Raw genomic sequence first — 24,653 nt, forward strand, 5'->3', positions numbered from 1 at the left:
GCTAATCCAAAGGCCGGGTAACTAACACACATAAATAAATAAACAAGTGAGTGCCAAGCTAGAGAAGTCGGTGTTTGGACAAAGAATCACCTTAGGATTGTAATTAAGTCCCAAACTTGGATGGTTAAAAGTGTATTGACGGCATTTAAGACCTAGAGATCTCATAAATAGGTTAACCCCAATTTCTCGGCAGTTAACCCCTAATCCCATACGAGTGTTAACCGGAATCTCTTCTGGATTAACCCACCTACGATTGCAATGAGTTTAAGGAAATCTCTAATAGGAGTAAACCTACTATTCTTCAGCTTAAACATAGCACGGAGGGCTACCAACACCCGATCTCTTGGCGTGTCGGCATAAGAAATCCCTTTCAAACTTTCCTAGATATAGTATACGTGAGTAGGTCACATCTACACATACAACTCATAGTAGAATTACGGATCTTTCCATACATGTAATTCTAGACATGAAAGCAAGAAAGATTGAATCTCAAACAATCATCAAATTAAATGAAGAACAACATACCAAGTTCATACACAAGAATACACCCTAGGGTTCATCCACATCCAAACACCAAAATAAGTTAATCCCTCATGACAAGGGATACTTATACAACATGAAACAAAATGAAAGACAATAAAGAAGAAAGAAAACTCCCTCTACGGTCTTGATCTCCTTGGATCAATGAAGCCTTGAATGGTGATGCAATGGTGGCTTAAATCTTCACTCCAACTCCTTCTCCTATGTCCCTCTCCCTCTTGGTGATGATGTGTGCTCGTTTCCCACAAGGATCATCATCGGAAGATGGCCGGAAGGCCTCAAGGATGTGTGGTGGCGGCGGCCCAAGAGGCCAAGAAGAAGTCTCCCCAAAAAGTCCTCAAAGATCCCCTTATATACCTCTATAATCACTCTCCAAAATGGGCTCAGTGAGGACCACATTGGGGTAGTATACTGGCTCAATGAGGACCTCATTGACACTGTTTGGGGTAGGTAAACACCACAAATGCTCTCAGAATAGTATCCATACTGGCTTAATGAGCACCTCATTGAGCCAGTATGCTTTCAAACAAACATCTTCATTTGTGCTACAGTGATCATCCCGGGCTCTATACCGGGCAGCATTGAGGCCGTATGCCATGATTCAATTTCTGTCTTGAAAACTCTCCAGGTGCTACAGTACAGCTACAGTGACCTTGTTACAGTGTTGATACTACAGTGCTACTACTACAGTACTCCAACTACGTAGCAGTGGCGTTTCCGTGCCTTACAAAACAAATCATATCTTCATGCCCTCCATGGCGTTTCCGTGCCTTACAAAACAAATCATATCTTCATGCCCTCCATGGCGTTTCCGTGCCACTGCTAGAGTACTCCAGCTACAGTGACCTGGTTTTCTTCTCTTTTTTGCCCAAATCATATCTTCATGTCCTCCATGGTGTTTTCGTGCCCTGCAAAACAAATAACACACGATTAAGCATAAAACGGTTATCAATTTTTATACAAATACATGTTATACACAACAAATACATATACTAAAATATGTACATTTAGACACTTATCATGTTGCTTAAACAAAGTCAAGAACTTCTTGTATTGTTCATCCCTTGATCATTCTTCAATCTAAAGGGATAAGGGATTCTTGGCTTGAAAGGTGGGGGTGCCACCTCCTTCTCTTTGCTTGCTCCCTCCTCAATCTCTATGACCTCAGGTGCGTCTAGATTGGGCTTTTCATTCGGAAGCCTACCCTCAACCTCATGACCACTTCTCAAAGTGATCGCCTTCACATTCTCTCTAGGATTGGTTTTGGTATTACTTGGTAAGCTTCCTTGTGGTTTTTCCGATAGAGAATTCGCAATTTGCCCTATTTGATTCTCAAGATTGTGTAAAGAAGCGGTGTGGCTGCAAAGTGTAGCCTCAGTTGATTGAAACCTTAAATTTGATGATTGCACAAACCTAGTCAAGGCCTTCTCTAAATCGGCCATTCCGTTTCCAAGCCTGAAACTCGGTTCTCCATGTTTGGGGCTTGTTATTGGAAACAGGTGTTGCCATGGCCTTTTGTGGTCTTTGGTTGCTCCATGAAAAATTGGGATGACTCTTCCAACCTAGATTGTAGGTGTTGCTATATGGATTCCCTTGGTTCCTCATTGCATTACCCACAAAATTGACTTTCTCCACTGAAGATGCATCACCAATAGAGATCGGGCAATCAGAGGGAGCTTGTCCTCCATCACACCAGGTGCAAGTAGTCACGGTCGCCACTCTATAAGAAGTTAGAAGGTCTAACTTCTTAGTCAATGATTCCATTTAAGCCGCTGATGAAGTTAACTACATCTATTTCATGGAGCCCAGCCACCTTTATTCTTTCTCATACATTCCACTAATAACTGTTCATGGTCATGTCTTCTACTAACTGTCAAGCTTCTTCCAGGGTTTTACACCCCATTATACCTCCTGCGGCTACATCTAACAATTGCCTTGTACTCAGATTTAACCCATTATAGAAAGTGAATAATCATCCATTCAAGAAATTCGTGTTGTGGGCACCTCCGCAAAAGATCCTTGATGCACTCCCATGTCTCAAACAATGACTCTAACTCCATCTGCACAAACAATGATATCTCATTGCGAAGCTTGGCCGACTTCCCCGGAGGAAAGTATCTAGCAAGGAAAGCTTCGACCTTCTCCTTCCAAGTTGTGATGGAGGCCTTGGGCATAGAATGTAACCACTGCTTGGATCTTCCTTTGAGAGAGAATGGGAAAGCCCTCAACTTAATAACATCATCCGATACACCATTAATCTTTAGCATAACACAAACTACTAAGAAGTTCTCTATATGGTTGTTTGGATCCTCATCGGCCAAACCATTAAACTGCGTTGATTACTGAATCATTTGGATGAATGCCGGCTTCAGCTCAAAATTCGGAGCTATAATTGGGGGTCGCACAATGCTCGATTATTTTCCCAAAAATGAGGGTCGAGCATAATTAGAAAGTGTCCTCTATTGCTCGTTCTGTTCGGCCATATTATCTGACCCTTCAACTTCTATTTCAGCTTGATTGGACGGTTCTTGTGCAGGTTCTTTTCCTCTTCTTCTGAGCGTACGTTAAAGTTTAGGATCTTCTTCAATCAATATCGAAGGATTCCCTAGGGTCATAACCTAGAGCTGCACCCAAAGAAAGAAAATAAATCAGAACGATGATAGAAAAAAGAAGATGTGAAATAGAGTAAATGAATGAATAGCTAAGAAAACAAAGTGCAAAGTATCTCTAAATGCCTACTCCACGGCAACGGCGCTAAAAACTTGACAACGCCCCTTGCATATGTCCAGCAAGTGCATGGGTTTGTTGAAGTAGTAAATCCAAGTTGAGTGCGTATCATATCCACAAGGACTAGGGAATAAAAACACTTAATTTTTTTCTTAACTAAGTGAAAAGTGAATAATAGTTGTGTGACAAGATGTAATGCAACAAAAGTAAAAGTGACAAGAAAAAGAGCACAAGTAAAGGGGAGGTAAGGCAATCAATATAAATGGGCTACCCGGATATTGTTCCACCTAGGACAACCGTTTCAAGTACAAAACCCTCTATTATGCTTTCTAACTAATGCATTAATGAGTCATAGAGATACTTCAATACATGGTCCCAAATCTAAGGTCAACCATGCGTAACTCTATACATGTCCCGGAGGAGAAATTGAACAATCTCTATACCTCACACTCGTTTGGAATCGCAATGAGTTTTAGGGATTCCAAGTGATAAATCATCTTCCTAACCCTTTGGTCCAGGTGGAAGGTCCCTAGTCACAATTAAGCCCTAGGTGCTTAAATCACTTCAACGCTTCACTGTCGTGGTGTGTCACTCACTCACAAGGGTTACCAAGGTGAACTCTCAACCCTAGTGTCACTTTAAGGGAGCATTCAATCAATCAAGCATTCAAGATTGGAACTCAAATGAAAACATCAATTAATGAAAGCAAAATAACATTGTTTAATAAAACAAATACATCCTAGGGTTCACAAATCCAAGTACCAACTAGGGAGTTTAGCTCTCCATGGAGCTAGTTACAATCAATGAAATCGAATGTAAAAACAAGTAATCCATAGAAAAACCCCTCGATAGTCATGATGATGGTTTTGTGGAGAAGCCTATACTCGTCCAAAGGTCCTTTGTCTGGCCTTGGATACACCTCGCCGGATCGGTGCCGACGAAAGCTCTCATGGTAACCTTCTTCCAATCAGAGCACGATGTCAGAGCTGTAGAACCTCTCCCAATCCCTATCCAATACCTCTCTAAACCCTAGCTGGCGCCCTCTCTCAAGTTGGGGAAAAGATGGAGAAAAGAATGTTGAAATCGGCCTTAAACAGTGCTGGAATTAGGAATCCACATGCCCCTATGGATTTACCACACGGCCCGTGGAATTAACACACGGCCATGTGGATTCTCTGGAAATCACTTTTCTTGGCCGGCTGTGAATAGTACTTGCTACAATGAATCGCTACAGTATTTGCTACAGTACCTACTACAATCATGTCCTTAAATACTCCCGAATTAATGTTCTCATCGAGGTAATGTAAACAGTTACACATTTACATCATAGATCGCTTTGCTCTTTCAATAAACGACTACATTGGTGGAGATCTTGCTATACATGCACAATACTTGAATGTGACTACATTTGTGCCTCTCCAAATCATTGTGCTAACTTGAATACGCGGAGGTTGCCACACATTCTCGCATCTTGAACCCTACTTATGTCTTCTCGTTTGGTCTTTCTCAAGATTTCCTCCAAATGGTGCATTCATGATCTACATTGGCTTCTTTCTCTAACATTCGGCTTCACAACCCTATATGCATGAAAGTAATATATATGAACACATATTAGTGCTAAAATCTAATAAAAGTAATGCTCATCATAAGGAAAAAATACTTCGCATTCTTATCACACAAGCACTTATCAAACTCCTCCACACTTAAGCTTTTGCTTGTCCTCAAGCAAAAATTAAAACATTAAGGCATAGATGAAGGAAATATTGGAAGTGGTTGGCCTTAGGTTCACCAAAGCATACAAAGATAGCATTCTACAAGTAAGGGAAGTTTCAACATTAAGTACGAAAAATCAATGCTCTAGCTAAAAACTTGAATCAATAAGGACAGCAAACCCAAAATTGTGTAAGTGTGTGTAAACTCACTAAAGTCAGCACAAGATATACTCCTCAAAGTTCTAAGTAGAAAGGACTTATTTATCTACAAAAAAAATAACAAAAATTTGAAAATTTGAAAAGATGGTAGTAGCTTCACACATGCTCTAAGGTAGGCCTTTCCAAAGCGGCCGCTAAGATGGCTTTCACACTTTCTAGGTGGCAGCTCTTCCTACCGGGCTGGTAGCTTTCACTCATCGGATGAAATAGCTCTTTCTTGCATTAGGGCATAACTAGTATCCTGCTTATGAGAGTAGCTTCATACTCCATAGGTGGTTGCTCTTTCCACCCAACAAGCACAACTAAACAATGAAACTATTTTGTTCTTTCTTTTCCTTTTTTCCTTTTTTTTGAAAATCTACACAAGACACAACTATAACTAGTCCCTTTAACATCAAACTTGAGTTTCTGATAAGTGCCTGTGTGAGAAGAATGCGAAGTGTTCTTTCCTTATGATAATCATTAATTTTATAGGTTTTAGCGCTAATGTGTGTGCATTTATGTTACTTTCATGCATATAGGGTTGTGAAGCCGAATGTTAGAGAAAGAAGCCAATGTAGATAGTTAATGTACTATTTGGAGTAAATCTTGAGAAAGATCAAATGCAAAGACATAAGTCAGGTTCAAGATGCAAGAATATGTGCCAACCTCCTCGTATTCAAGTTAGCACAATGATTTAGAGGGGCACTGACACATCCGTATATGCGTATAAACCGCAAGTGTATGGGTGTCGAAGTAATAATCCTAGATGAGTGGGCATCGTATCCATAGAGAGTAGGGAATAAAGACAGTTAAGTTGATTCTTAACTAATGTGGAAGATGAATAGTGATAAGTGTGACAAAATATGAAATAACAAAAATAAAAACAAGATAGAGGGCACAAGTAAAGGAGAAGGTCAGGCAATCGATAATGATGGGGTACCCAGATATTGATCCGCCTAGGACAATCGTTTCAAGTGCAAGAACCCTCTATTATATTTCCTAATTGATACAACAATGAGTCATGGAAATCCTTAATTACATGATCCTAAATCTAAGGTCAACCATGCCTAACTCTATACATGTCCCAGAGGAGAGATTAAATAACCTCTCAACCTCACACTCGCGTAGAATTGCAATGAGCTCTAGGGATTCCAAGTGATAAACCCTATTCCTATGTATAGACCTAACCCTTTGGTCCAGGTGGAAGATCCCTAGCCACAATTAAGCCCTAGGTACTAAAATCACTTCATCGCTTCACTCCGTTGCACTCACAACTAAGCCCTAGCGGAAGGTCATCCCTTAGCCCATTCACTCTACTATGGCCGCAAAGAACTCTTGAAAGATGGAGGTAGGATAGATCACACTGGAGGGGAAAGGAAACGCTCCGCTACCTCTCGACTCACTCTCTCAACCCTCTCCAATCTTGCTTTGTCTAACTCTCATGGTGTGCCACTCACTCACAAGAGTTATCAAGAAGAATGATAAGTGCTTGTGCGATATGAATGCGAAGCGTTCATTCCTTATGTTGAGCATTACTTTTCTCAGGTTTTTACACTAATATGTGTGTTTTTATGTTACTTTAGTACAGGTAGGGTTGTGATGCCAACTATGAAGGAAAGAAGCCAATGTGGACTACAATGCACCAATTTTGGAGGAAATCTTGCTAAGGTTCAAACGCGAAGACATAGGTCGATGTGAGATGCTAGAGTGTGTGCCAACCTCCTCGTATTCGAGTTGGCACATCCATTTGGATGGGCACAAAGGCAGTCACACTCGAGCATTCCGACCTATCCACATAGAACAAGAGCTCCACCAACGTGCCTAACATTGAAGAAGCAAGTGATCCACGATGTGAACGTGTGCCCGTTTGCGTTACTCCGATGAAAGTATGGATTCGGGAAGCTATTCAGGTGGATACTGTAGCAGAGCACTACAGAAACAAGGTAAAAGTATTGTAGCCGCACTGTTCATAGCCGGTCGAGAAAATAGGAGTTCAGAGGATCCACACGGACTTGTGGAAATTATCCACGCCCGTGTGGAAATTCCGCACGAGCGCGTGAAACATCCACGCCCGTGTAGTCGCCCGATTCCAGCCCTATTTAAATCCGAATCAGCCTCGATTTTGGTATTCTTTTCTCCATCTTTTCCGCAACTTGAGAGAGGGCTTCGGCTAGGGTTTTGAGGGGTATTGGCCAAGGTTTTGGAGAGGTTTTACTGCTCCGCCATGGTCATTCCTTAGGAAGAAGGTTGGTAGGGGAGCTTCCGACGAGGGAATCCTTGGACGATGAGTAGAGGACTTTCCACAAGACCATCGACACGACTATCGAGGTGGCTTTTCTATGGATTCATTGCTTTTACATTCTATTTCTTTGATTGTACTTAGCTCCATGGAGAGCTAAATCCCTAGTGGGTACTTGGGTATTTGTGAACCCTAGGATGTATCTGTTTCATTGAATCTCTTTATTATGCTTTCAATTAATTGATGTTTATTGTGAGTTCCAACCTTGAATGCTTGATTGTATGAACATTTCCCCTAGAGTGACACTAAGGTTAAGAGTTCTCGTTGGTAACCTTGTGAGGGAGTGACACACCACGAGCGTTAGACAAAGCTAGGTTGGAGAGGGTTGAGAGGGTGAGTCGAGAGGTACAGGAGCATCCCCTTTCCCCTCCGACGTGATAGATTCTACCTCCATTCCTCGAGTTCTTTGCGGCCACAATAGAGTGAATGGTCTAAGGGATGAACTTCCGCTGGGGCTTAGTTGCGCGTGTAAAAGAGTGAAGCGTTGAGGTGATCTTAGTATCTAGGGCTTAATCATGGTTAGGAACCTTCCACCTGGACCAAAGGGTTAGGTCTATAATTAGGAAGAGATTTATCACTTGGAATCCCTAGAGCTCATTGCAACTCTATGCGAGTTCGAGGTTGAGAGGTTATCTAATCTCTCCTCCGGGACATGTATAGAGTTAGGCATAGTTGACCTTAGATTTGGGACTATGTAATGAATGATTTCCGCGACTCACTATTGCATTAATTAGGAAGCATAATAGAGGGTTCTTGCACTTGAAGCGATCATCCTAGGCGGAGCATTATCCGAGTACCCCATCTTTATCGATTGCCTTACCTTCTCCTTTACTTGTGCTCTCTTACTTGTTGATTTTACTTTGAGAATTGAATCATTATCACACTTATCACTATTTATTTTTCACATAGCTAAGAAGCAGATTAAGTGTTTTTATTCCCTACTCCCGGTGGATTCGATACCCGCTCATCCGGGATTATTACTTCGACAAACCCGTGCACTTGCGGGATATAAGCAAGGCGACCTTGTCAAAGAACTCTCAACCCTAATGTCACTCTAGGGGAGCATTCATACAATCAAGTATCCAAGATTGGAACTTACAATAAACATCAATTAATTGAAAGCATAATAAAGAGATTCAATGAAACGAATACATCCTAGGGTTCACAAATACCCAAGTACCCACTAGGGATTTGGCTCTCCATAGAGTTAGATACAATCAATGAAATCGAATGTAAAAATAAAGAATCCATAAAAAAACCCCTCATTAGTCGTGGCAATGATCTTGTGGAGAGTCATCTACTCATCGCAAGGGTCCCTTTGTCCGGCCTAGGATACACATCATTGGATCGGTGCCGACGAAAGCTCTCCCACTAACTTTCTTCAAAAAGGCACACGATGTCAGAGCCGTAGAACCTCTCCAAAGCCCTAGCCAATATCTCTCAAAACCCTAGCCACCGCCCTCTCTCAAGTTGGGGAAAAGATGGAGAAAAGATTGCTGAAATCAGGCTGGAATCAGCTTTTAAAGGGCTGGAATCTGGAATCCACACGCCCATGTGGGCGCCCCTTTGGATTTTTCACACGGGCGTGTGGAATTTCCACACGGCCGTGTGGATTCTCTGCTTTCTTGTTTTCTCGGCCGACTCTAGTATTTTTGCTACAATGTTTTCTACAATACCCTGCTACAGTACCTACCTAAAATACTCCCGAATCCATACTTTCATCAAGGTAACACAAACAGGCAGACATTTATGTCATGGATCGCCTTGCTTCTTTAATAACGGACATGTTGGTGGAGATCTTGTTCTATATGCACAAGTCGGAATGCTTGAATGTGAGTGCCCTTGTGCCACTCCAAATAGTTGTGCTAACTCGAGTACGAGGAGGTTGTCACACATTCCTGCATCTGGAACCCGACCTATGTCTTCGCATTTGAACCTTAGCAAGATTTCCTCCAAATTAGTGCATTATGACCCACATTGTCTTTTTTCTCTCATAATCAGCCTCACAACCCTAACTGTATAAAAGTAACATAAATACACCCATATTAGTGTTAAAACTCGAGAAAAGTAATGCTCAACACAAGGAAAGAACACTTCGTATTATTATCGCACAAGTACTTATCAAACTCCCCCACACTTAAGCTTTTGCTTGTCCTCAAGCAAAGATTAAAACATTATGTGCATGGATGAAGGGAATATTAGAAGTTCTTGACCTTAGGTTCACCAAAGCATACAAAGAGAGCATTCTATAAGTAAGGGAAATTTCCACACTAAATATGAAAAATCAATGCTCTAGTTAAAAACTTGAATAAAAGGAAAAGACAACAAACCCGAAATAGTGTAAGTGTGTGAACTCACTCAAAACAACCCAAGGTATACTCCTCACTGTTCTAAGTACAAGGGATTTATTTATCTACAAAAAGTAACAAAAAATTTCAAAAATGATAGTAGCTTCACACATCCTCTAAGGTAGCCCTTTCACAAGCGGCTGCTAAGGTGGCTTTCACACTTTCGAAGTGGTAGCTCTTTCTACCAGAGTGGTAGCATTCACTCATCCAATGAGATAGCTCTTTCTCTCAATAGGGCATAACTAGTATCCGACTTATGAGAGTAGCTTCATACTTCATAGGTGGTAACTCTTTCTACCCAACAAGCACAAATAAACAATAAAACTATTTTGTTTGTTCTTTTCATTTTTTTCCATTTTTTTATCAAGAATTAACACAAAAAACAACTATCACTAGTCCCTTATACAACTAACATGAGTTTTCGAAAGAGTTCAAAGAGTGAGTAGTGCAACAAGTGTCAATCGGGCAAAACTTCCTAGAAATTCAAGCAAAATTAGAGCAGGAAAACATTCAATGTTAAAAAATCTCCTAAACTCAAGAATACAATCAATGCGTGCACTATGAAAACTACTATAAAAGAGATGCTTGCACTATGAAACTCCCCCCCACACTTAAGTTGTACATTGTCCCCAATGTACTCATGCAAGCTCATTCATAATGTAAATCAATTAAATTCAAATGTGGGAGAAGCAATCAAAACAATACTCCCCTGACTCCTAGTGTTGCATTTGATGGAGCTAAGTCCTTGGGAGTGTTGTTCCAATGGGTTATGAAGCTCACGCGGCCAAGTGCGGAAACACCTTGGCCGTGCCCATGACAAAGTCTCAATTCCAATGACGAGAAGACCATATGCACGCAAACACGAGGGGGTTCAGTGAAGCTCAATAAAAACAAACATAACTCGAGTATATAAAAGATAAGTCAATAAATACAACTCAAGATACAAAATGAAAATAAACTGAGAGAAAAAGTCCTTTCTCAGTATACAAGTCCAAAATAAAATGTAGAAGTAAAAGATGAGGAAAATAAAATCAAGTGTCTATGTTGTCCTCTGGCTCTGCTACGGCTGCTGCTGGTGATGAAGTACATGGTGGGTTAACCGGTGCTGGAATAGGGGATGGAGGTGAATGAGATGTCGGGGGAATTCTCGGCCGCAAGACAAATGATGAGCTGACGTCTCGCTCTAAGATCTGCTGTAATGTGTCGAACCGTACCATGGACTCCGAATATTATGCTGCCAGTGTAGCCCTAATATCAGCAATCTGTGCTCGGGCCTCTTCTACCTCTGTCCATATCACCCCCACAGCGCTCTCGAGCCTCTCAAAGCGATCCAGGGCTTGTGATGGTGAAAACATGTGCACGGGGGTGGGTCCTCTGTCACCAGAGATGCCTCGATCTCCATAGGTGCTGACTGAGGCTCGGGGGAAGGATGGAAAGCCTCGGCATCATCACCCTCCTCCTTGGCTATCTCTGAGGCCGGTAGAACCAGAGCATAAAGCCCCGTCCGAACCCTACGAACCATGCCCATCAATCTCATCATCTCTAGGTTTAGGGGTGCAGGTATACTCGTCTTCTCGGTCCCGCGAATCACGCCCAAGAGATGTATACCCAGAGCTAACCGCATAATGCATGGACCCGAGAAGATCGCTCCCAATCGGATATACTTGCCCTGATGTCGAATGTACTCAGCGACGATGTGCCTTAGATGGATCGGTATACGCTGTATCATCGAATACAAGTATAGAAGCTCCCCGCCGCCTCGGAATGCCAGCATATCACCACGACCATTCACCCACCTGCTCATGATGGCATGTAAATATCTGTATGTGGGTCGGGAAAGGCACGTGGCCTTAGACACCCCCGGCTCGTACTGGCGCTGACCACACAATGCTCTGTAAGCTCTCTACGAGGTCGAAGCTCCAGGATAATGTGTCGGTAACTAAGAATACTCCTTAGTATCTGTGAATGCCCCCTCGTATAAGCCAAGCCAGACTGAAAAATGCGTGATACTCATACTCTGGTGATGTCCAAGTGCTCTGAACTGAATAGCATTGAGGCTGTCAAATCTCAAATAGGATCTGTTAAAATCGAATGATGACAAGATCTCTAGTGTAAGCTCATAGATGGATGGCTTTCTAATTGACAACAACTGCCTCTGACCACCCACTGACATGAAATCCTAAACCTCATCTGCGAACTAGTCTCCCTGCTGTAAATCTCTCAGTATGCTGTCTAGGAATCAACTCTTCTGAACCAAAGTCTCGACAAACGCACGAAACGGGCCTAATGCTCGGGTATAGTGAATCTCATACCCTCCTACTCAAGAGATGACTAACGCGGCCGCTTATCAGCTTGCTTCTTTAACATGGGTACTATAATCTGCGAAATTTGAAAGAAAACCGATCAAACAAGTCAATTAAGCAATGCTACAGAAATCCACACAGTCGTGGGGAATTTCCGCATGCCCGTGTGGATCCACGGGGCGTGAAAAAGGCACGACCACGCCTCAAAAATCAAAATATAGACCGTTAAATCGCTTTTAACTTCATTCTAAACATGCATACTCATTCTAATTATAGAAAAAAAGCATTATTCACCAGTTTCATAGATTAAAATCAAGAATTTGTGAAGAGAACAAAAGATAGGGCTTACCAACGAGTTAAAGTTTAAAACCTTGAAGCGGCCAAAAAACCACGCAAAAATCCCTCCAAATACAGCAGTGCGAAGTCTGGAAGAAGTGTGAGGCTGTTCTCAGGCGAAGAGGTAGTGTGGGAATGAGAAGAAACGATGATCCTTTAAAAGATCTCACACCTCTTGGCGTTCTCTACATACGCACGGGCGTGTAGAAATTACCCACGACTGTGCGTCTCCACAGGAAAGCCTCACAGGGGCAGATGCACGCCGCTGTGCGATCTCGGAAAAACACTCACTGCCTCTGAATGATCTTGCACGGGTGTGTGGAAAATACCCACGCCCGTACGCCCGACCCACAGGGGTAGCCGTACGTCCCTGTGGCTGCTCTGGTCATTTGTGAAAAAATACTAAGTGTTCCGCATGCCTGTGCGAAAATTCCACACGGGCGTGGACATTCACAGGCCCAACTCACACGGGCAAGCGCACGCTCCTGTGTCTTCTCGGGATGGAGAGAGCTCCTCTGCAGAGATTCGCTCGGGCGTGCGGAAATTACCCACACCGGTGCAATTTTCACAAGGTCGCCCACAGGGTCGAATCCATGCCTCTGTGTGCTCTCAGGATAATCTGCCAATCTCTGCAAGAATTTACACGCCCGTGCAAAAATTACCCATGGGCGTGATACAATCGCATGGTCATTCACAGGGGTGAGTCCACGCCCCTGTGCCTTCTTTGGATGAGCTCCCAATACAAATTTACGCCCGTGCAGAAATTCCACACGCCCGTGCATTTTCACTGGATGCCTTTAAAAATTCTACAGGCTCTGCAGAAAATTTCTGAACATGTTTACACGCCCGATGCCTGCCCCTAATATGCAAATTTTACCAGTGAAAAACATGAAAAAAATAGCTCAAAGCGACCCAACTTCGCCAAATCCACATGAAAACACATGATGACAATTCAAAAACAAACAATAAAAATCGCAGCACAAGTATAAAAAAATCAAGACACCAACACTCAACACTTTTATTCATACGCTACACTAAACTACTAAACTATGAAAAGCGATAGAACACTTGGGTTGCCTCCCAAGAAAGCGCTTGTTTAGCGTCACTTAGCTTGACGTACCTTGTCTTACCTCACCTGGGTTCATAGATGAAAGTTGCCCTCTTACCCATGGCTTGGAAGCATGACGAGCAAAATCTCTTGAGGGTAGATGGTGAATTATCAGGCTTGGGACCACCTAACAATGCTTCATCCAACTTCTTCGGTTCACGCGCATCTCCAACAGCCTTGGAGCATTTCTGGTGGCGTCACCTAGCCCTCTTCATCTTCCGGAGCACCTTCTTCAAGATCCTCAGGATAGATGGTGCTTCTTCCGTTGAACCAAGCATCATTACTTCTTCATTATCCTCCTCTTGGTCGAACAGACCCTCATACGGGTCTGGATTGAACATTTCCTACATGTATTCATCAACAATCTCATTAGTAGTGTCTAGAAAATACAAAGTATCATCGAAATCAAGAGAATGTCGCATGGCTTCAGCACGGTGATATGTGAGCTTATCATCTCAACTCTCAAAGTTAGCTCTCCACCGTCCATGTCAATCAATTCCTTAGAAGTCCGTAAGAACGGCCTCCCAAGTATCAATGGTACATCCGCATCCTCATCGACGTCTAGCACCACAAAGTCTATAGGAAATATATACTTGTCAACCTTGACAAGCATATCTTCGATGATACCCCTTAGATGTCTAACCGTTCGGTCCGCCAATTGCAAAGTTATCCGAGTGGGTCTAGGCTCGCCCAAGCCTAACTTTTGAAAGGAGGTGTATGGCATGACATTGATACTGGCCCCTGAGTCCGCCAATTCCATTACTTCACCTAGATTGCCAATATTATATGGAATGATGAAGCTTCCTGTGTCTTTCTTCTTGTTCGGCATGTTCTTTTGCAAAACCGCCGAGCAAGATGCATCTAAAATCACTGAAGCACTCTCTTCTAACTTCCTCTTGTTCGGCATGTTCTTGTTCGGCAAATTTTTATATATATTTTACATGCATTAAGCATCATATTTACTATGGTTTATGTCTCATATTGTGTATTTGGTGTTCTTTTATGCATATAGGTTGTGAATGCCTTGAAGAGTAAAAAGGAAGCAAAGATAGGCTATAAAGACACAATGTTGGTAGGTCTTGCTCAATTCAAGGAAGAAGACACGAGAGGAGTTCATAAACATGGAGATGTGTGCCAACTTCCTAGAAGATTCAAGTCAATTCACTAGTTGGAAGGGCACAAAGGCAGCGACATCTTCATGTTCCTTCTCTTTGTGAAGTTCTATATCCGTTCCCTAAGCTCTATGCAACCATATTTGGTGTGAGGAGTGAGATTGAGAGATTTCTCCGCCGGGACCTTGAAGGGGGTTAGGATCCTTCGCTGGGAATTAGGGTTGGATCAATCATTAGGAATCGGATACACCTCTTGGAATCCCTAGAGTACTTTGCGGTCATATGTGTTGTGAGGTGTTGAGATTGACCGATTTCTCCACCGGGACCTCGTAGAGGACTAGTATCTGTGATCGGGAGGCTGGATCCGATTATATTTGGATTTCTACAACTTAACTTACTCTTCATAGAAACACTTTCCTTAGTCGGTACCTAATACCTGAATCCTAGGGGGAGCATTGCCCGAATACCCCACTTTTACTGATTGAGATCTCCCTCCATTTCACCCTTGCATATTCGTTTCCGGTATTAATTTCTTCACACATTAGATCACCACACCTTTCCATTTATCATTAGGCTAGAAAGCAAAGAAGAAGTTAGTACTAGTAGCCCTGTTCCTTGTGGATTCGACTACCCACTCACCGGGGTTATTATTACTTCGACACCCGTGCACTAACAGTTTACATGCATATTCGGGCGTGTCACAGTCTAAGGCCTATAAATAGCCATTTTGCCCTATTCTTTCTCATCTTTTGTGCAGCTCTTGAGGGGTGAGATGGCTAGGGTTTGGAGAGGAGGTCTTTGCGGCTTTGGAGGCGTTTTGTCACCAACTTTGATCGATTCCTCCTCTATCATAGCATCAAGGAAGCCACCGGTGAACCTAGCTTCAGAGTGGGTCCTTCAAGACATTGAAGCTCTCCATCAAGGCCATCGGCTCATATATAAGGGGTTTATTTCTATGGTTTTAATGTACTTTCATTCATTGATGGTGTGTTTTGTATGTTGCTCCATGGAGAGCTAAAAACCCCTAGAGGGTATTTGGGCTTGTGAACCCCTAGGATTCTCATCTTTTGTGGATTTACTTAGTGTTTCTATTTAATCCGAGTTTGATTAAGTTTTTAATCTTGATTGTCTAATGCTTGCTTGCCTTATTGATCTTTTGGTTATTTGGTTTGCATGATTTGTTACCTTGGTGAGAGAAAGGTCTACATTAGGGTTAGAATCTCAAGATTGAAGAGGGTTGAGAGGGTGAGTCATGAGAAAGGGAGCATCCCTTTACCCTCCGATAAGTGTATTCTATCTCCATTCCCTAAGCTCTATGCAACCATATTTGGTGTGAGGTGTGAGATTGAGAGATTTCTCCACCGGGACATTGTAGGGGGTTAGGATCTTACCAGGGATTAGGGTTGGATCAATCTTTAGGAATTGGATACACCTCTTGGAATCCCTAGAGTGCTTTGCGGTCATATGTGGTGTGAGGTGTTGAGATTGAGCGATTTCTCCACCGGGACCTCGTAGGGGACTAGTATCGGTGATCGGGAGGCTGGCTCCGATTATATTTGGATTTCCATGACTTAACTTACTCATCATAGAAATACTATGCTTATCCGGTACTGAATACTGGAATCCTAGGGGGAGCATTGCACGAATATCCCACTTTTGCTGATTGAGATCTCCATCCATTTCACCCTTGCATATTCGTCTCTGGTATTCATTTCTTCGCACATTAGATCACCACACTTTTCATTTATAATTAGGCTAGAAAGTAGAGAAGTAGTTAGTACTAGTAGCCTTGTTCCCTGTGGATTCGACTACCTGACTCACCGTGTATTTTATTACTTCAACACCCGTGCACTTGTGGTACACACATGCATATTCGGACGCGTGTCAACGTACCTTTTCTTACCTCACGGGGGTTCGTAAAGGAAGAATACTTTGTTGTCGGTATTACTAACCTCTCCTCCATAGTACGGTTTCAACCTGTGTCCATTTAACTTAAATGTACCCTTCTCCGGATGCGTAATCTCAACAGCCCCATGAGGTGAAACTTCGGTCACCATACAAGGGCCAAACCATTAGGCTTAAGCTTCCCTGGAAATAATTATAGGCAAGAATTGAATAGCAATACCTGATCACCCACTTTGAACTCCTTCAGATTTTTAATATGGTTGTCCTACCATTTCCGAATTCTTTCCTTATAAATCCTTGCATTCTCATATGTTTTCATTCTCCATTCATCTAGCTCATTAAGATGTAGCATTCTTTGTCCCCCCGACTTGCGCAAGTCAAAATTCATGGCCTTGATTGCCAAATATGCTCTATGCTCCAACTCCAAAGGCAGGTGATAGGATTTTCCATAAACCAAATTATAAGGAGTGGTCCCTGTAGGCGTTTTGTACACTGTTCTATATGCCCAAAGTGTGTCGTCTAGCCGTTCTGACCAATCCCACTTTCCGTGTTCCACAGACTTGGCTAAGATCTTTTTGAGCTCCCTGTTTGTGACTTCCACTTGACCACTCATTTTGGGTGATAGGTGGTAGCAAGACAATGATGCACCCCATAGCACTTCAACACTTTTGCAAGTTATGAATTGTAAAAATGAGTCCCTCAATCGTTTATGATGATTCGTGGTTTTCCAAACCTAGCAAACAACTTCTTCAGAAATTTTTCTACCGTTCTAGCATCATTAGTTAGAAGGGCTTAAGCTTCCACCCATTTAGAAACATAATCAACTGCCACTAAGATGTATTGATTACAATTAGACTTCGGGAATGGTCCCATAAATACAATTCCCCATACATCAAACACCTCACAAAATTGAATCGGATTTTGAGGCATCTCATCTCTTCTCAATAGGTTTCCAACCCTTTTACAATTGTCACATCAAAGAATTGCAACTAGCCTTTCTTGTTTCTTTTATTCTTGCTTTAATTACATTTTACCAACAAAATCATTATTCCCTCTTCGCTTGGTTAAGTAACAACTTTAGTATTTTTATTCCTTACTCCCTATGGATACGATACCCCACTCACCTGAAAATTTATTACTTCAACAAACCAATGTACTTGTGGGTCACACGCAAGGGACGCTGTCATACTCCAATGCTTGAGACTTGTATTTGATGAAGTACAACCAGTTCATTCTTGTGTAATCATCAGTAAACAAGAGAAATAATCGATTACCTCCAATTGATTCAGTTTCGATTGGCCCACATAGGTCAGCATGAACCAGCTCCAAGGGATTAGATGCTCTCAAGGTCTTCCCAGATTGGAAAGGCTTTTTGAACTGCTTGCCCATGAGACAAATTTCACATAAGTCTACTTCAGTGATTGAAGGGAGACCTTTGACCAGGCCTTTGTTGCTTAATGATTTCAGTCCTTGGATATGAAGATGTCCATACTTGAGATGCCACAAATTGGATTCCTTGGTAGCATTCACCATCAGGCCCAGCTGCTCCAAGCTTGATACTTCAAGTGGGAACATGTTGTTCCTGGTCTTCTGGATGCATGCAATAGTATGGCCTGAGATTTGATCTTTAATTTGACAAGTGTCTTTGTCAAAGAGTACTTAAAAACCTCTTGCTATTAGCTGGCCAACGCTCAGCAGATTGTGAGCTAATTTAGGCACAAATTGAACATTCTTCAGAAGCTTTACCTTGCCATTGTTTGTTGTTATGGCAACTGTAACTTTGCCTTCAACTTGGACTACATTATTGTCTCCAAGCTTCAAGTTTGTTTGTAACTCTCATCCAGCTCTTTGAAGAGGTCCTTCATCCCTGTCATGTGGTTTGAGCAGCCGCTGTCAACTACCCAGATGCTGCCTTATGCTTGAATGGACTCAACTGAGCCATGAACATGTTGCCAGCTTCCTCTTCCTGTGTTTCTGCAATGTTGGCCTCCTTCTCCTTGAACCAACATTCTGCCTTCACATGACCATATTTCTTGTAGTGATGGCATTGAATATGGTCTTTGTAGTGCTTCTGATCATTGCTTGACCCTCTGCCAAAGCTTCTGCCTCGGCCTCTTCCTCTTCCTCTTCCCTCTGCCTCTAAAGGAGCTCTTCCCTCTACCTCTTCCACCATTGGTGTCTGATTTCTTCATACCAGATACTTCAGCTTTAGCCTGGAAGGCTTTGGGTTCAGGTGTGTCAAATATTCTGATCAGCATATCTTCATGAGATTTGAGTGATCCGCTGAGCTCATCCATAGACAGCTTTGTCAGGTCTCTTGCCTCTTCTATCGCAGCAATAACGTGATTGAACCTTGGGTGTAGGCTTCGCAGGACTTTGGCTGCAACATCTTGATCAGTGATAGAGTCTCCATAGACTCGCATTTGATTGACAACACCAGTAACTCGAGTGAGGTATGCTTGAATGTCCTCATTGCCTTTCATTTGGAGTGTTTCATACTCCCTCTTTAGATGCTGTAGCTTGACAGTGCGTACTATAGAGGAACCCTGGTATTCATTTTGAAGAATAAACCAAGCTTGCTGTGAGGTAGTGGCAGCTGCTATCCGAGGTAGAATGGTGATGTGTAGAGCTGATTGGATGAGGAAGAAAGCTTTGGAATCCCTCTTCCTATTCTTCTTCACACGAGCCCCATCTCCATCTATGGAGTACCCCTGTTCCACCAACTCCCAGAGGTCCTGTGAGAGAAACAGCGTCTTCATCATCATCTTCCAATATTCAAAGTTTTCTCCCATGAAAATGGGTACGAAGGGAGAGGAGATGTGCATCCTTGCGCCATTCCTGGATCCCATAGCTCTGCTACCAGAGATGTTGAAGCTTAAATCAGTGATGAAGCTGTTTTGATATTAAAAAAATGGAGACAGATTCACAGATGTTATATCTATATTATAAAGAAGAAGACAAAACAAAGCTTTTATTGATTTGTAAAAAAGCACACACACAAAACAAAGAGACAATGCTTAATTTAAAGTAAATCACGCATGCACAACCACGTGACATGGTGGTACTTATTCTAACTCCTTTATTGAAGGAACTAACCAACTGACATGCTGACCAATTCTATTAACAACTTCTTCATCTTGTGAGCATTATCCATCCACATCAGTATGTGAATTAATAATATTAACAACCTCTTGAGAATGGTATGCCATTTTTCAAATTGGCAAGGGATTCTATTATACTATCAACATTGACCATAGTATTGTTAATGAGTGCAGTTGACAAGAATGAGCTTGGGTTGACATTCTTCTTCCCTTTTTCCTTTCAGGTAGTCTATTTTTGGAGGGGTGGGGAACACAAGTTTTATAGGCTTTGCATGTGTTACCTATGTAGTGTGGGTAAGTGGTTTGTCAAAAGCAAGATCCTCATTAGTTGGAGATAGGGCCAACTTCATCTTCACCTTACTTTCAACCTTTTTTATAAGCTTCCATAGAGATGACTCCACTGTAACCAATATGCGGGTCATCTTGTCTTCTGTTGTCCTTCTTTGACACTTTTAGTTGAAGAACATTAGAGAGACATTCAATTTGGGCTAGTGAAGAGGGAAGCCGATGATCCGAGTTCCTTGTCGACTCCTCCTTTACTTTCCCCACTTTTATAATCCTCACTAACTGTGCAGGAGACACCTAGTAGACTTCTCCATGGTGGCACTCTGAATAGCTTTAGATTCCATCCTTATATCAACTTTAATGTTAACCTTTGCTTGGTTAAGAGGGACGAGTTTGGAAAAAAATGAGAAATACGTGAAGTTAATAACAAAGATTAAACATATAAGTAAAAAAATTTAAATGAAAAATATTCAAAAAATAAATATTACATACTATTATTGCTCGGAATAATATATAGGAATTATCACAAATAAACAGTTGAAAATGATAATAAATAATAAACTCAAATTCTAAAAAATTTATATAGATGTTAAATGAAAATGCAGCATAATAATCATTTGTGGACAATACTAAAAGTGTGCTTACTTCTCTTCTAGCAAGGGGGTTTAATAGCACATTGACTAATGTAATCTTTCGAAAGCTATGTGATACATCCGTATATGCGTGTAAACCGCAAGTGCATGGGTGTCGAAATAATAATCCCAGATGAGTGGGTATCGTATCCACGAGAGTAGGAATAAAAGATACTTGAGTTGTTTCTTATTTAATGTGGAAGATGAATGGTGATAGGTGTGACAAAATATGAAATAACGAAAATAAAAACAACAAGATAGAAGGCACAAGTAAAAGAGAAGGTAAGGAAATCGATAAAGATGGGGTACCCGGATATTGATCCGCCTAGGAAATCGTTTCAAGTGCAAGAACCCTCTATTATACTTCCTAATTGATGCAACAATGAGTCGTAGAAATCCTTAATTACATGTCCCGGAGGAAAGATTAAATAACCTCTCAACCTCGCACTCGCATAGAATTGCAATGAGCTTTAGGGATTCCAAGTGATAAACCCTATTCCTATGTATAGACCTAACCCTTTGGTCCAGGTGAAAGATCCATAGCCACAATTAAGCCCTAGATGCTAAAATAACTTCAACGCTTCAATCCGTTGCACTTTAAACTAAGCCCCAGCGAAAGGTCATCCCTTAGCCCATTCACTCTACTATGGCCGCAAAGAACTCTTGGAATGTGGAGGTAGGATAGATCACACCGGAGGAGAAAGGGGACGCTCCGCTACCTCTCTACTCACCCTCTCAACCCTCTCCAATCTAGCTTCGTCTAACTCTCATGGTGTGTTACTCACTCACAAGAGTTGCCAAGAAGAACTCTCAACCCTAGTGTCACTTTAGGGGAGCATTCATACAATCAAGTCTCCAAGATTGGAACTCACAATAAACATCAATTAATTGAAAGCATAATAAAGAGGTTCAATGAAACGAATACATCCTAGGGTTCACAAATACCCAAGTATCCACTAGGGCTTTAGCTGTCCATAGAGCTAGATACAATCAATGAAATCGAATGTAAAAACAAGGCATCCATAGAAAACCGCGTCGTTAGTCGTGGCGATAGTCTTGTGCAGAGTCCTCTACTTGTTGCAAGGGTCCCTTTCATCCGGCCTAGGATACACCTCGCCGGATCAGTGCCGACGAAAGCTCTCCTACTAACCTTCTTCCAAACAGCGCGTGATTCAGAGCTGTAGAACCTCTCCAAAGCCCTAGCCAATACCTCTCAAAAACTTTAACCGCCGCCCTCTCTCAAGTTGGGGAAAGATGGAGAAAAAGAATCTTTGAAAATCGGAGTGAAATCGGCTTTTAAAGGAGTTTGGAATAGGGATTTCACACGCCTTACCTGGCTTCTTTCTCACAACCTTACCTGCATGAAAGTAACATAAATACACCCATATTAGCGTTAAAACCCGAGAAAAGTAATGCTTAACACAAGGAAAGAGCGGCTTCGCCTTCTTATCGCACAAGCACTTATCAAACTCCCCCACACTTAAGCTATTGTTTGACCTCAAGAAAAAATTAAAACATTAAAGCATAGACGAAGGAAATATTGGAAGTGCTTGGCCTTAGGTTTCACCAAAGCGTACAAAGAGTGCATTCTACAAGTACGGAAAATTTCAACACTAAATACGAAAAATCAATGCTCTAGCTAAAAACTTGAACCAAAAAGGACAACAAATCCGAAATCGTGTAAGTGTGTGAACTCACTCAAGTCAATCTAAAGTATACTCCTCAAAGTTCTACGTATAAGGGACTTATTTATCTACAAAAGGTAACAAAAATTCAAAAAGGGTAGTAGCTTCACACATCCTCTAAAGTAGCCCTTTCCAAAGCGGCCACTAAGGTGGCTTTGACACTTTCGAGGTGGTAGCTCTTTCTACAGGGGTGGTAGCTTTCACACATACCATGAGATAGCTCTTTCTCTCATAGGGCATAACTAGTATCCGACTTATGAGAGTAGCTTCGTAAATCATAGGTGGTAGCTCTTTCCACCCAACAAGCACAACTAAACAACAAAACTATTTTGTTCTTTCTTTTCATTTTTCTATTTTTTTCAGAATTAACACAAGAAACAACTAAAACTAGTCCCTTATACATCAAACATGAGTTTCCAAAAGAGTTCAAAGAGTTAGTAGTACAACAAGTGTCAATCGGGCAAAAATTCCTAGAAATTCAAGCAAAAACAAGAGCATGAAAACATTCAATGTTAAAAATTCTCCTAAACTCAAGAATACAATCAGTGCAACTAAGGTGAATCGCCATTGGCTATGTGAGCATGTATATCAATCAAAACTAGTATAAAAGAGATGCGTGCACTATGAAACTCCCCCGCAAACTTAAGTTGTACATTGTCCCCAATGTACACATGCAAGCTCATTCATAATGTAAATCAATTGGATTCAGATGTGGGAGAAGCAATCAAAACAATACTCCCCTGACTCCTAGTGTTGCATTTGATGGAGCTAAGTCCTTGGGAGTGTTGTTCCAACGGGTTTTGAAGCTCACACGAGCAAGTGCCGAAACACCTTGGCCGTGCCCATGACAAAGTCTCAATTCCCATGATGACAAGACCATCTGCACGCATACACGAGGGGGTTCAGTGAAGCTCAATAAAAACAAAAATAACTCGAGTATATAAAAGAAAAGACAATGAATACAACTCGAGATAAAAATAAACTTAGAAGGAAAGTCCTTTATGAGTATACAAGTCTAAAATAAAATGCGGAAATAAAAGACGAGGAAAATAAAATCAAGTGTCGATGTCGCGCTCTGGATCCTCTGCTGCTACTGCTGGTGATGAAGTACATGGTGGGTCATCTGGTGCCAGAATAGGGGATGGAGGTGCTGGAGAAACTGAACGGGCCTGATGAGTCCTCGGCTGTAGGACAAATGACGAGCCGACGTCTCACTCTAAGATCTGCTGTAATGTGTCAAAACGTGCCATGAACTCCATATACTGTGCAGCCTGCGCAGCCCTAATATTAGCAATCTCTGCTCGGGCCTCTGCTATCTCTGTCCGTATTACCCCCACAGTGCTCTCTAGCCTCTCAAAGCGATCCTGGGCTCGAGATGGTGAAAACATGCGCACGAAGGGTGCGTCCTCTATCACCGGAGGTGCCGTCCCTGTCTGATCTCCCTCAAGCTGTGACTCTAAAGCTGGTTGAGACCCCTCTGCGGCGGTTTCACTGGATACAAGAGGCTCGGGTGGGGGCATATTCAGCACATAAACACCAAACAGATATTTCCTGATCATACCCATGAGTCTCATTGTTGCTAGCCCGAGGGGTGCTGGTACTATTGTTTTCTCGGCCCCTCTGATCGTGTCTCGTAAACCCATCCCCAAAATGAGTCTAGTAATGTATGGGCCTGCGAAAATGACACCACGCCTAGGATACTATCCTTGGTGCATCAGATACTCCGCTAAGATGTGTCCCAAACGAATAGGCTCGTTTCGTACCATAGAGTATAAATATAAAAGTTCCTGCTTGCTTAGGACTCCTGTACTATCGCCGAGACAATTCACTGACCTACTCAAGATGGTGTGAAGATATCTGTAACTAGGTCGGGAAAGGCATGAAGCCTTAGACACTCTTGGTTCATATCCTGAAATGTCAATTGGTAGATCCTCATACTCCTCCGTCTCAGTAAATCCCTCGTCATATAAACCAAGCCTAACGGAGAATTGCGTGACGCTCATACTGTGATGCTGCCCAAAAGCTCTGAACTGAATGGCGTCATGCTATCAAAATGAGCATAAGAGCGGTCAAACTCAAATGATGCGAGCACCTCTAATGTGAGTAGGCGGACAGCAGGGTCACGAATAATCAATAGCTTGCGCCAACTACCCACCGATAGTAACTCCTCTACTTCATCAGCCATGTCATGTGCTAACTGTACCTCCCTAAGGGAGCTCACATCCGGAATTCGTGTCTGACTGAACTTAAGCTTCGCTAGTCGCTCAAATCGAGCTTGATGTTCGGGAAATGTAAATTCCATGCTTTCTAGTTTAGGAGTAGGCTCTCTGGGGCGCTTACTAGTTGCCTTCTTGATCTA

The 24,653-nt window shown here is 42.2% G+C and overlaps 1 non-coding gene across 1 annotated transcript; it reads left to right on the plus strand.

Annotated features, from left to right (window-relative positions):
- Window positions 1–2,526: 2,526 nt before the first annotated feature.
- LOC120257744 lies at window positions 2,527–2,632 on the plus strand. The gene has a single exon (XR_005535832.1). It is a non-coding gene; the product is annotated as a small nucleolar RNA R71 (small nucleolar RNA).
- The last annotated feature ends 22,021 nt before the right edge of the window (window positions 2,633–24,653 follow it).

The sequence above is a fragment of the Dioscorea cayenensis genome, chromosome 3, assembly GCF_009730915.1.
Source record: "Dioscorea cayenensis subsp. rotundata cultivar TDr96_F1 chromosome 3, TDr96_F1_v2_PseudoChromosome.rev07_lg8_w22 25.fasta, whole genome shotgun sequence".
NCBI lineage: Eukaryota > Viridiplantae > Streptophyta > Magnoliopsida > Dioscoreales > Dioscoreaceae > Dioscorea > Dioscorea cayenensis.